Here is a 12,601-nt window from a genome sequence, read left to right on the forward strand (position 1 = left end):
CTGGAATGAAGGCAAGTGGGAACAGAAGCTAGACTGGACTGCAGGAGATCTCATTGTTGTGGAACGTGGAAGAGGAAGTGGGTGTCAGACCACCGGGTGTTGGGCAGTAAGACAGGGGTGGGCTTGGTGTTAGGGTGGCCTCCATGGGGAGTCAAGTTCCTGTGTGAGTGGACGTTCATTTGGCCTCAGTGTCCCCTGGGGCTATCTGGGTGTGTGGGTTCAGACTAGAAAAACATCTCCTTGGCTGCAGGCTCTTAGTGGCTACTAGATATTTTCCACTTCTACAGCTGAGCAGGCTAAGTTTTCAAGGACCTCAGTCTTACAGACATGGATGTGGGAGGGAGTCCTGTTGGCAGAATCCCTCAGGCCTGTGGTTTGCTTTGGCAAGGTCCGGGCCCACTGATGGGGTTGAAAACAATGAAGCACCTTGATTTGTTTCTCACAGAAAGATGAGACATTAAATACTCAGAATTGGATTTCGACTGGGAGCACTTTTGTGTGATACCGATTAATTCATCAATTGATACAATCATCATTTGGAGTGTCCATTATGTGTCAGGTGTGGCACTCAGTGATAGGAACACAGAAATGAAAAAGATTAAGTCCCTGCTTTCAAGGGACTGACAGTCTTGTGATGGAGACAGCTGCCTAATAAGATAAGTAGGCAGGCCTGAATCCTGCAGGGCATGTGTCCAGACCAAGGAGCTGAGGCTTCACCATGTAGGAGACAGGAAACCACTGATGGGTTCTCAGCAAGCAAATAGCAAGGTCTCTGGCTACTTCTGAGGCTGAATTTGAGTGGAACAATCCTGGAAGCAGGGAGAATCCCAGTTGTCAGAAACAGTCAAGAATTGAAGAAAGACATACAGAGCTTAAAAAGATATAGGCGACATAATCCAGAAAGCATTAACTGACAATCAACTTTTTTTTTCTGAAGTCAAAACTTTTATTTTTATTTTTATTTCCATAGGTTATTGGGGAACAGGTGGTGTTTGGTTACATGAGTAGGTTCTTTAGTGGTGATTTATGAGATTTTGGCGCACCCATCACCTAAGCAGTATACATTGCACCCAATTTGTATTCTTTTATCACTCACCCCCTTCCCACCCTTTCCCCCTGAGTCCCCAAAGTCCATTATGTCATTCTTACGTGTTTGCATCCTCATAGCTTAGCTCCCACTTATGAGTGAGAACATACAATGTTTGATTGTCCATTTCTGATTTACTTCACTTAGTATAATAGTCCCCAATCTCATCCAGGTTGCTGCGAATGCCATTAATTCATTCCTTTTTATAGCTGAGTAGTATTCCATCATATACATATACACCACAGTTTCCTTATCTACTCGTTGATTGATGGGCATTTGGGTTGGTTCCACATTTTCGCAACTGTGAATTGTGCTGCTATATACATGTGTGTGCAAGTATCTTTTTCGTATAATGACTCATTTTCCTCTGGGTAAATAACCAGTAGAGGGATTGCTGGATCAACTGGTGGTTCTACTTTTAGTTCCTTAAGGAATCTCCACACTGTTTTCCATAGTGCTTGTAGTAGTTTACATTCCCACTAGTAGTGTTTAAGTGTTCCCTGTTCACCATATCCACGCCAACATCTATTTTTATTATTATTATTTTTGATTGTGGCCATTCTGTGAGAGTAAGGCGGTATCGCATTGTAGTTTTGATTTGCATTTCCCTGATCATTAGTGATGTTGAGTATTTTTTCATATGTTTGTTAGCCATTTGTATATCTTCTTTTGAGAATTGTCTATTCATGTCCTTAGCCCCTTTTTGATGGATTTGCTTGTTTTTTTCTTGCTAATTTGTTTGAGTTCATTGTAGATTCTGGATATTAGTCCTTTGTCAGATGTATAGATTGTGAAGATTTTCTCCCACTCTATGGGTTGTCTGCTTACTCTTCTGACTGTTCCTTTTGCCATGCAAAAACTCTTTAGTTTAATTCAACCTTTAAATTAAACTAAATTTTATTGAGATGGTATGTCACTCTGTTGCCCATGCTGGAGTGCAGTGGCATGATCTCAGCTTACTGCAACCTCTGCCTCCCAGGTTCAAGTGATTCTAGTACCTCAGCCTCCCAAGTAGCTGGGACTACAGGCATGTGCCACCATGCCTGGGTAATTTTTGTATTTTAGTAGAGATGGGGTTTCACCATGTTGGCCAGGCTGGTCTTGAACTTCTGACCTCAAGTGATCCACCTGCCTCGGCCTCCCAAAGTGCTGGGATTACAGGCATGAGCCACTACACCCAGCCAGATAATCTTTAAAGAGTACCTATATTGATTTTTCACTTGACTCTATATGGAACATATTTACATCTCTCTTGGGCCTCCTACAACTTGTCTTATGGTGGAGGGCTTTCCACTAGTCCACTCCTAGTATAGAGTTCAGGCTCTACTTCCAGGAAGTTCATGATCTCTTTCCTCCCAAGGATATGGGTGCGGGTTCTCCCCTCATGAAGCAGGCACACCTTCCTGCTCCTTCCAAATTTCACCAAGATTTTCCCCTAAGTTCTACTTATTCTCTTCCTATTTATGAGGGTAAGTGGCCTCTTGGGCATATAACTCATTGGAGAAGGGGGTTTGATGAATGTGGGAGGCCTCCAGAGCACAGCCAAACCAGGAGAGGTATTTACCCGAAAATCAGCCTGTGAGGAGAGAACTAGTATGATGTCATCTGGGAGGTGATATCAATATCTTTAGTAGTGGGGAAGGTATAGAGGATCAAGCTCATTAGAAAGGTGAAGATATAAATGAAAAATAAGCAATAAGTTGGGTGCAGTGGCTCAAGCCTATAATCCCAGCACTTTGGGAGGCTGAGGCAGGCAGATCACTTGAGGTCAGGTGTTTGAGACCAGCCTGGCCAACATGGGGAAATCCCATCTCTACTAAAAATACAAAAATTAGCCAGGCATAGTGGTATGCACCTGTAATCCCAGCCAATCAGGAGGCTGAGGCAGGAGAATCACTTGAACTCAGGTGGTGGAGGGCTGCAGTGAGCCGAGATCACACTGCTGCACTCCAGCCTGGGCGACAGAGCAAGACTCTGTCTCAAAATAAATAAATAAATAAATAAAATTAAAAATAAAAAAGAAGCAATAAAGTCAGAATCTAGGTCAAGAGCAAGGCAGAGTGAGGTTTGGGGAAAAGATAAGGAGTTCAGAACTAAGTGCACAAAGAACATGATTGTGCTGTGTGCCCCTTCTTTGTGGTTCCATGTACTAGGTTCAGGTGTCATGACTAATGGAACCATGTAGAGCATTGGAATAGAACATAAATTTAAATAGAAATATAGGTCTAATTGTGTTTTAGACAAAGATAGAAGCAGAAGAAAGTAAAAAGAAAATAGGTGTCCAAAGGGGAAAAAAAAGATAAGTAGGTTTAACACCCACTGGGGTTAGTGGACTCTAGATGCTGGGAATACATAGCTACTACATAATTTTAAACACTAAACTCCTATCCACATGATATAGACATGATAATCGAAAGAACTGTAAGTATAGACCTAATATAGTAAGACCCAGGAAGGAGATGCTGGAGGGGGTTTTGTGAAAACATGCAAATTCAAACCAGCCACCTTGAAAGGTCTAAAGGACCATGTTTTTTCTTGATGGCTCAGAAATTTCCAGCTAAGTATATCAGTGTAAGCAAATTTATGACTCTCTCCTCTGCCTTTCTCCTTTGATTCAGGGGTGGGTTTCTACCTGGGGAGAATTCTGGACAAATGTTTTTAACCTGGATCAGGACAATAGTGGTATGGCTGTCTTGACTGTTTTCCTTGCCTCTTGCTACCACCTTGGCTGATTGAGACCTCCTTGAAGCTTCTATACTTGTGAAGATTTATCTTATTCTTATAGAAGGCACCGTGACCCAGGGGCCACCATAAAGACTGTGGAGGTGTTGTTAAAATAATTACATGGGAGGCCATTAGACTAGGTGGCTCTGATGCTCCAGGTTCCTACATAATCAAATTGAAACCTAACTCAGAATTTAAAAGAAAACAAAACTCAAGCTCAGTCAATCACAGGTGACCAACTGGGCATTAGTTATGTTGTCATGAACTTCCTACCAGGGTAGTCCAAATACGGCAATTGTTTAAACTTTAACTAATTGATATATTTCTTTGCTCTGCTTACATTCACCCTATAAAATTCTTCCCCTTCTGCCACTTTGGTGGAGCCCACAAACCACCTGTAGTCTGAAGCTGCCCAATTCATGAATTGCTGCTTGCTCAAATAAACTCTTTACTATTTTAATGTGCCCCAGTTTCTCTTTTAACACTGTGCAAGGGTGCCTAGCTGAGAGGTGAAATGCAGCCCACACTCAGCTTGCTAAGCCATGAGCCCTGACATGTAGGAAGGGGCTTCTTTTACTAATTCAAATAATTCATATATGCCAGTGGTAGTCTTGTGCTGGCCAGCAGCTAAACCTCATGCATGACATTCTCTGCCAATCACATCTGCTATTTGCAGCAACCTAGTAAATCAAACGGACATTGAGAATTATGCTCCCCAATTTCAGTGGAGGAGATGGAAGTGCAGAGAGTTTAACTGACTGACTTGGGACAGTCTCTTGTCTCTTGGTTTGTCAGGGCCAGCAGTTGAATCTACCAAGGTTTGATCCTAAGTTCAGTGTTCTTTCCACTATGCCTCCCACAAGCACTTTTCTTTCTCCAGATTCCCAATATGGGAATTCCCAGCAAGTAAACTTGTGACTCAGAGGAGCTGCCCAGCTATTATTCTATGGAACCCAGGGAAAGAAATCCGAGCTCAGCCACACACAGAGCAGCATCTAGTGGAAATGCCTCCTTCTTGGAAATGGAGTACCGGGCCTTTGCTGGTGCCTGTGTGGTGAGTCCTCACTGCACATCTGACCGGATCTGCCTCAAGTTCAGTTTCAACCCTTCTTTAGCAACTTCAGGCTTTTCCCTTGCAGGGTGGAGTGAAGATCGGCAAGGAGGGGATTGGGTGGGTTTGCAGAACATTAATGAATGTATTCTGTGCCTTTTCCGTGACCCAGCTTGGCTAGCAGCACTGGATTGACATTCCACATTCCATTGTTCTCCTTCTAAGAAAACAAAACTGGCTCTATTTAGCCCTAGGAATTGTCTGCGTAGGCTTGTTTAAGAGAATTTGCAAACCAGATGGATTTACTGTTTATGGCATCTCCTCTAGTCCAAGAGAAAAGTGTTATTTTTGAAGCCTATAGCACCATGTTCTGAAAGGCTTCCTAGCCATTGTTCACCTGTGTTCTAGTCAGTATGCTGGCTCAGGAGAACTCCCTCACTTCTTACTTATCTGTATGCATACTTCATGCACCCCAGCCCCCGTGGGCAGCTATTGGGTTTGCTATCTAATCTCTTTCTCCACCAGCTATCCTACTTTATCAACTTATATGGTTACAGTGATGAGACTCTGGTAGCTACTTTGTACAATCCCATTCATACCATAGTTGGGTGCACAAGAATGTCAAGAACTCAGGTCAGTCTCTGGGAATTTGGAAGTGATCTAGTGAGAGAGGCTTAGACTTCCTTTGGGCTGATGGCTCTGAATGGTATAACCTTAGAAGATGCTGCTAGTCATGTTGTCTATCTGGACAGGAGGACAGATTTGGAAACAAGTATAAGTGCAGGGGAAGGAATGAAACACATTTCACGGAGAAATAGAAATGAAAGATGGAGTTAGAGACAAGTTTCTGGTTCCAGAACCTACTTGAGACCCAAATTATGTTCCTTGCTTTGTGTTTCAGGACATACCCTTACATTCTTATGATAAAATGCTCCTTTTGGCTCACATTATTTCCACTTGGTTTCTATTAACTATAGTTAATAATTCTTTCTAACACTTTAGCTAATGGCTCTCAAAGTGTGACCCCTGGACCACCATCATTACCTTCATTGGGGAATTTGTTAGAAATACAAATTCTCATCCTCATCTCATAGCTATCAAATAAGAACATCTGAGGGGAAAGTTCAGAAATTTGTTTTTAAAAATACCCCCAGGTATCACAAATGTGAGAATCACTGGCCTAGCTGTCTCAAGTATTGGGTGGAAAGAACAAGGACAGGTCTAGATTGGGACCTCAGATCCGTGAACTAAGGATGTGCCTCTGGGCAAGTCACATCATCTCTTGAATACTCAGCTTTCTCAGTAGTAAAATGAAGGATAACGATGTTTATATTACACAGCAGTTGTCAGAAAAGCACAGGGATCTGGGCACTTGAAAAATATCAGTTTGTTTTTGTCTCTGTGGATCCTGTTCTGACATAAGAAGAGAAGTGGCATTGACTTAGGTCATTCATCATGGAGACACAGCCTGATGTCTCCATTGATTAAAAATCAATCCATCACCTTAAGGGAATGGGTTGCTGTTCAGAGCTCATACTTAATCAGTGTACCTAGAGCTTAGTTCTGGGGCCAGGTTTCCTAGGCTATCACTGGACAGTTGGGAATTAAACCCAATAAATATAAAACTTGTTTTGATCTTTTAGGTTTCAATGACGTGTTTTCCTACTGTGTGATCAAAATCACACAGTCTGGTCCATAGTAGAATAAAATAAGAAAGTCAATTAGTTTATATTTGAGGAAGGAAAGCACAGGCTTCTATTAATTTATTCATTCACTAATTTAGTCATTTGTTTACTTGCCATTTATTCATTCACTGACTCATTCACCCACCCAACACTCAAGCTACTTCTTGCCCTAGATACCATGCTAGATACTAGGGATTTATAGATAAGACACTGTGTTCCCTCCTTCCCTGCTAATTGTTGACAGATAACAGGATGAGCAAAGATAAGAAGACAGAAAATGATCTTGGCACCAGGGGATTATGGTCACAAGATCTATCTTGCTGAAGCAATGTTAGGAAGTATGAGGCATCAGAGTCAATGCTGGTCATAGAATGAAAAAGCTATAAGACAACATCTGCTTTGGTTTCAACAGCATACCATTCTGCAGTTAAAAACAGCTGCTATTTTGCAAGGATCTCGCATTTTTTTTTTTTTTTTTTTGGGTGGCCACTTTCAAGCTGACCCCAGATGATGACCATCTAGCTGGTAGATTCATTTGCCAAATACTGTTCATACTCTATGAGGAGTGGGCTGGTTAGTACTCATTAAAAAAAATCCACGTGTCTGCTACTACATGATGGCTAAATCAGTCCAACCCCAAGTGAACTCCTTCTGGTATCTAGAAAGTCTGGCTATTTTCTGGTTGAATCTCCACCCAATTCTTGGCTTTCATATCACTGAAACTTCAAGTTTATATGCAAGATGGGGCAAAAACATTGAACCTCTCCCCAGACGGGTCTTTAGGAAATTCATCCAATTGGATGTTTCCTCAGACATATCCTCTAGGGAATTCTGGGGCCAGTATTTCAGATACAAAAGAGATGTGGATGGTCTGGAAGAGGACAGCTCCTTAGTGGCTGAGTGTTTCATCCTGTCTCATATTTGAAGGGTGGTTTTTCTGCTTGCGTCAATTACAAACTGCTTTAATGAGAGTCAAATTGTGTCTTTCTTATTCCCAGACTATAAGAAGAAGAAAAATAATGCCTAACATGTTGTATGGGGTAGACAACACTCCTGACCTCACTTGACCCTTGCCGCTACGCTGGAGGAGTAGTTATTAGCATTTCATTCTCATTTAACAGATGATGAGGTTCATTTTATCAAAGTCAAAGTGTCTGAGTTTATTTTTAACTTGGGTTTCTAGACTATAGATTTTTATGTTCATTTCACTGTAGCAGACTATTTTTAAGGAGAACCGTTGTTACCAGTATGCAGGATCACAAGGAACTTCTTGAGAGACCTTGGAAATGTGACAAAATTATCCTCTGAGAGTTAAAGTTTAAGATAGGGACAAGAGGATTAGTGAGGAGACAGGATGGCTCCCAGGTCGGTGAGAGTCAGCTGATCTTAATCCAACCACAGATCTTAAATCTATTTGAAGAAAAAAGAAAAGCAGAGTCACAATGGAGGGAAATGTTGGTGTTTTATCCATGCTGTGAGCTAGGAATCACGTGCTGCTATCTTAATTGGGTGCTATTAGATGGTTTATTTACGTAACTCCTCTTGTGCTGATACCTCACTCACCTGGCAACCTTCAGAGTGTGAACGTGACATCTCAAGCACTGCAGCCCAGGGTGAGAGAATGCCTTGGCTGGGCCAATATGAGGATTCCACGTTCATGTGTTGGTAGCTTCTTAATCTCACTGTGTAGTAACATCTGAGTAATACAGCTTCCAGGAGATTACTGTTGGTGTGTAGGAGAGAAGGAACAGCTCTTGGAGGCTGATCAAGTCAGGTTTCTGAGCCTCTGGAACTGCAGGATAAATCCAAAATTTGGGCAATTTCATTAAGAAATGGAATAAAATGTTCTTCAGGAAGACCTCTTGGAAGATTAAACCATCTACTGCTTTCTCCTGGCAGCATGTTTTCTTTGCCTGGCAGATGCAAGCCTAAATTAGGGTTCACTGCTATTCCTGTAGCCTTGGCCTTGTTGTTGCTAAAGGTCAGTGGTGCAGTACATCCAAACCTTATGTCAATTCCTCTCCAAAATAATTAGCTGAATACCCAATCAATTCAGGATCATCACCTAGGAAGGTGAAGAGGAAGGTAGGATGAGAGAAACACTGTTCCTCCAATTCAGGTGCCCAATCTTGCAATACAGAAATAGACTTGTGCATAAGTAATTTTGATAATTTCAAGGGTTTTCTATGTTCCTAGAATGCATCAGCCAATATAGGGAACATTTTATATGTATCATTTCATTTATTTTTAGCAACTAACCCATGAACAGATGAAAACATGAAGTCTTGAGAAGTAATTTGCTACATGTCACAGAGCTAGTAGGGCAGAATGTAGATTTGACCCCCTGAGATATAAGCTGCTGGAAAGACTATAATTGAAGATCTAAATAGATGAGCGTATAGGGCATGTGGCTGAAATTGTTCTCCTAGCAATTTCCATTCGTTACCTGATTCTGCTCTGGGAGCTCATAAAAATGAGAGCCCCTAGGCAATGTGAAGAGCACTAACTCCTTCATCAGTAAAAGAGTGACTTGGAGAAATTAATGAACTCTAATCTAGAGTTCTAGTCTAATATGAATTGACAGAGAAGGTCTAAGAACCATTTTCTTTCTTTTTTTAAAACAATTAATTTTTTTTGAAACAAGGTGTTACTCTCTCACTCAGGCTGGATGGAGTACAATGGCATGATCATACCTCACTGTAACCTTAAAATTTCTGGGCTTAAGGGATCCTCCAGCCTCAGCCTACTCAGTAGCTGGGACTATAGGCACGCACCACCACACCAGGATAATTTTTTTGTATTTTTTTTTAGAGATGGGTTCTCGCTGTGTTGTCCAGGCCATTCTCAAACTCCTGGGCTCAAGCAGTCCTCCCACCTTGGCCTCCCAAAGTTCTGGGATTACAGGCATGAGCCACTGCATCTGGCAGAACCATTTTCAATATCAAAAATTATAAAGGAAATATACCTTTATCTCAGATAGTGTTGCACACACTGCCTAAATTGTTTTGGCTAGAATTATATCAATCCAGTCTAGTTACACTGAATATCTCATTACTCATCATGAGCTCTGATTAACTGGTATCAGTTTATTGAATGTTAATAAACATATCTTGAGTACTTATCTATTATATGTAGGGCACTGAACTGTGTTCTACAGATATAGAGACAAAAAAGATGCTTTTCCCATTTCAAGAAAATTGTAGTCTAGGAAAGGGGGAGCATAGCTCAATAAGCATTTTAAAACATTTTCTTTCAAATTATAACAATAATACATTCTCATTGCAAACAATTCAAACAGTAGGGACATATTTCTTTTTCAGGTGCTGGAGAGCCATTGAAGGATTTTATGCTAGAGCCTCGTGTAATAGGATTAGCCTTTGGAAAGATCTTCCTGGCTGCCATGTGGAGGCTGGCCCAGAGCTGCACGGTACAGGAAGCAGGAAGTCTTGTCTCAGAGACCAGCAAGCGGGCCATGGTGTGATTTCAGTCAGAGGTGGGGAGGGCCTGAACTAGGACCCAAGATGCTAATGTGGATTGAGAGCTCACTGGGTGGGAAAGTATGTGTTGGGTTACTGAAGAATAGGGAAAATAATACAACTTTGACTTAAGAAATGGGCTTTGCTAAACAAATCTTTTCACAAACTGGTCTCCTAGAAAGGGCTCTGAAGGCACAGCTAACCAAACAACTATCCCTCCCAGGAAAGAGTTTCCCCACCAGGTGAATGGTTTGCCATGTTTCCAATTCCAGGAACTAGCTGGAATAACACTTATGCAATGGGAATGCACGAGGCCCACCTCCAGGAGCCTGGCTGGTGGAGAACTTGGCAAGACTGGAGTCCTCTGCGGAGTGGAAACTCCTGCTGTTCTGCTTCAAGTGAACTTTCCTTGGATGGCTGACTTCAGAGGAAGTCAGAACGGGCTGCGTGGAAGGCTGCATGGGTCTGGGCCTGGAGCCACTGGCAAAGAGGAGCCGGGGATGGGTGGGAGAGTACGATAGCACTTCATGAACAAGTCTATGGTAGAGGAAGCAGAAGACACTGTGTTGGTAGGAAACCCTGCTGTCTTTCCCAGGCAGTGGATAAACTGAGGGCTTAGGAGCCAAAATAGCCTGCTCTGTCACTTCAGCACTGTGTGACCCTGGCAAAGTCACTTAACTTCTCTGAGACAAGTGTCCTTTTATGTAAAATGGAGATACATGTAGTACTCACCTTCTAGGTCATTGCAAGGATAAGCTATAATGAATGAAAACTGCTAGTACTTTGCTCAGCACCTTCTAGAAAGTCAATAAGTGGTAGTTACTGATTGAAGAGTCATAACTTTCTAACAAATACAGCTCCCAGATGGTTGGGGAGGTGGAAGGAAGGCAGAAGGCCAACTATCAAATAAAAGGACAAATAAAGAATACACTTATAACGATAGAACCATGCTCAATTTATGCATCTAGGGATATAGGGTGAATAGAGCTTCTGAATATTTCCAAACCAAATCATTCTCAAAACCTCGAGGAGGTTTCTTATTTACAGGTATCCCAGTGTGAGTCTTTTTGTAAAATTGATGCTGCTACTGATTATCATACAGTGCTACCAAATCACCAGGGGCTCTTAAAGGAAAGAGATTATTTGTATATCTTCAGAAACTCTTTGGCACTCTTTCTTTTTTATTAAGTAGAATTGTTTTTTGAATCCCATATTGGTGTAGTTCTTTACAGATTACCTTGGACTTTTGAGTATATTATCTCATTTGCTCTTTGAGCAATCTAGAATTGCAGATTAAGGTTAGATTCAAGCCCTTGTTTTATAGGTGAGGAAAGTGAGGCTCAGAGGGCTAACATGGTTTGCTTAAATAACTCAGCTAGGAAGGTGTGGATTTAGAATCCAAGCCCAGTCCTCTGACTCTCAATCCAGTGCATGTTCCTCTCTTCAGCTGTTAGCTCTTTCTAGGGACCTGATGGGCTCCCTCTTTTGTGCACACATGTAAAAGGCACGGCATGGAGGACCTGTATGGGTGGCCAGGAGGTAGGAGTTCACCACTGAGTGTGGATGTTTTGTGACAAATGCAAGTATGTAGGATAAATGCTGAGACAAGAAGTCTCCCTTTGCTTGCTCTCCACCCTGGCTATGTGGGAGAGGATTCCGGATTACAACCACCACCCTTAGAATACTAAAACCACGTTCTTCAGGCAACAGCCTAAAAGTTCTCCCACCTAACTCATCACAGAATTCTTGGTCTTAGACAAAGCGTTCTTGTAAGAATTAATCAGAACATTCCTCACAAGCCTCCTCCACTAGCTTCATGCTATCTGCCGCCTCTCCGTCAGCACTCTATGCCATTAGGTAGGAGCATCCAGGGGACGCAAACACTACTGCCCTCATGCCATTCAGAAGCGGGACTCACTTATCCATCAAGGTGGCGCCCAGTGCTAATTTAGGCAATTGTAGATGATCAGTTTTCAAATTTTTGTGACCGTGTAACTGGGAAATTCACTCTTACTTTATAAGGTTAAAAAAGGACTAACAAGTTTTCCCATTGGATCTCACCATTGGGTTCTTTCCCAATGGCCCTCCCATTCCTTCATAAGAAGAATGGTCTGGCTTTGAATTTTGGTGCTTTTTATTCTGAAGGAAGTGGGGTTACTTGATTGAGAGTGAACACGGAAGGCTCTCTGAGAAGATGACATTTGAGCTGAGACTTGAGGGAAAAGAAGGAGCTAGCATGTGAATAGCCGAGGGAAGCACTTTCCAGGAGTGGGGAACAGGAGCTGCCAAGGCCTTGAGGAGGGCATGAGTTTGGAGTGCTCAAGGAACAGGGGAAAGTTACTATAGCTGGTCCCTAGTGTGTGCTAGGGGAGTGTAGTCTCTAATGAGCCTGGAGGGGCATGTTGGAGGGCTTTAGTTGGCTCACTTGCTAAGTGTAGAGAGCCTCCTTCTCACTAAGATAGATAGACAGAAGAACTTTGCAAACTGAGAAGCGCTTGTCTAAGTCTACGTTGTATTCTCATGGTACCATTTCCCCAAGGACTCGTGGAATACCCAGATACAAGCATGACTGTGGCAG

This window comes from Pan troglodytes, chromosome 1 (assembly GCF_028858775.2).
Source record: "Pan troglodytes isolate AG18354 chromosome 1, NHGRI_mPanTro3-v2.0_pri, whole genome shotgun sequence".
NCBI classification, from domain to species: domain Eukaryota; kingdom Metazoa; phylum Chordata; class Mammalia; order Primates; family Hominidae; genus Pan; species Pan troglodytes.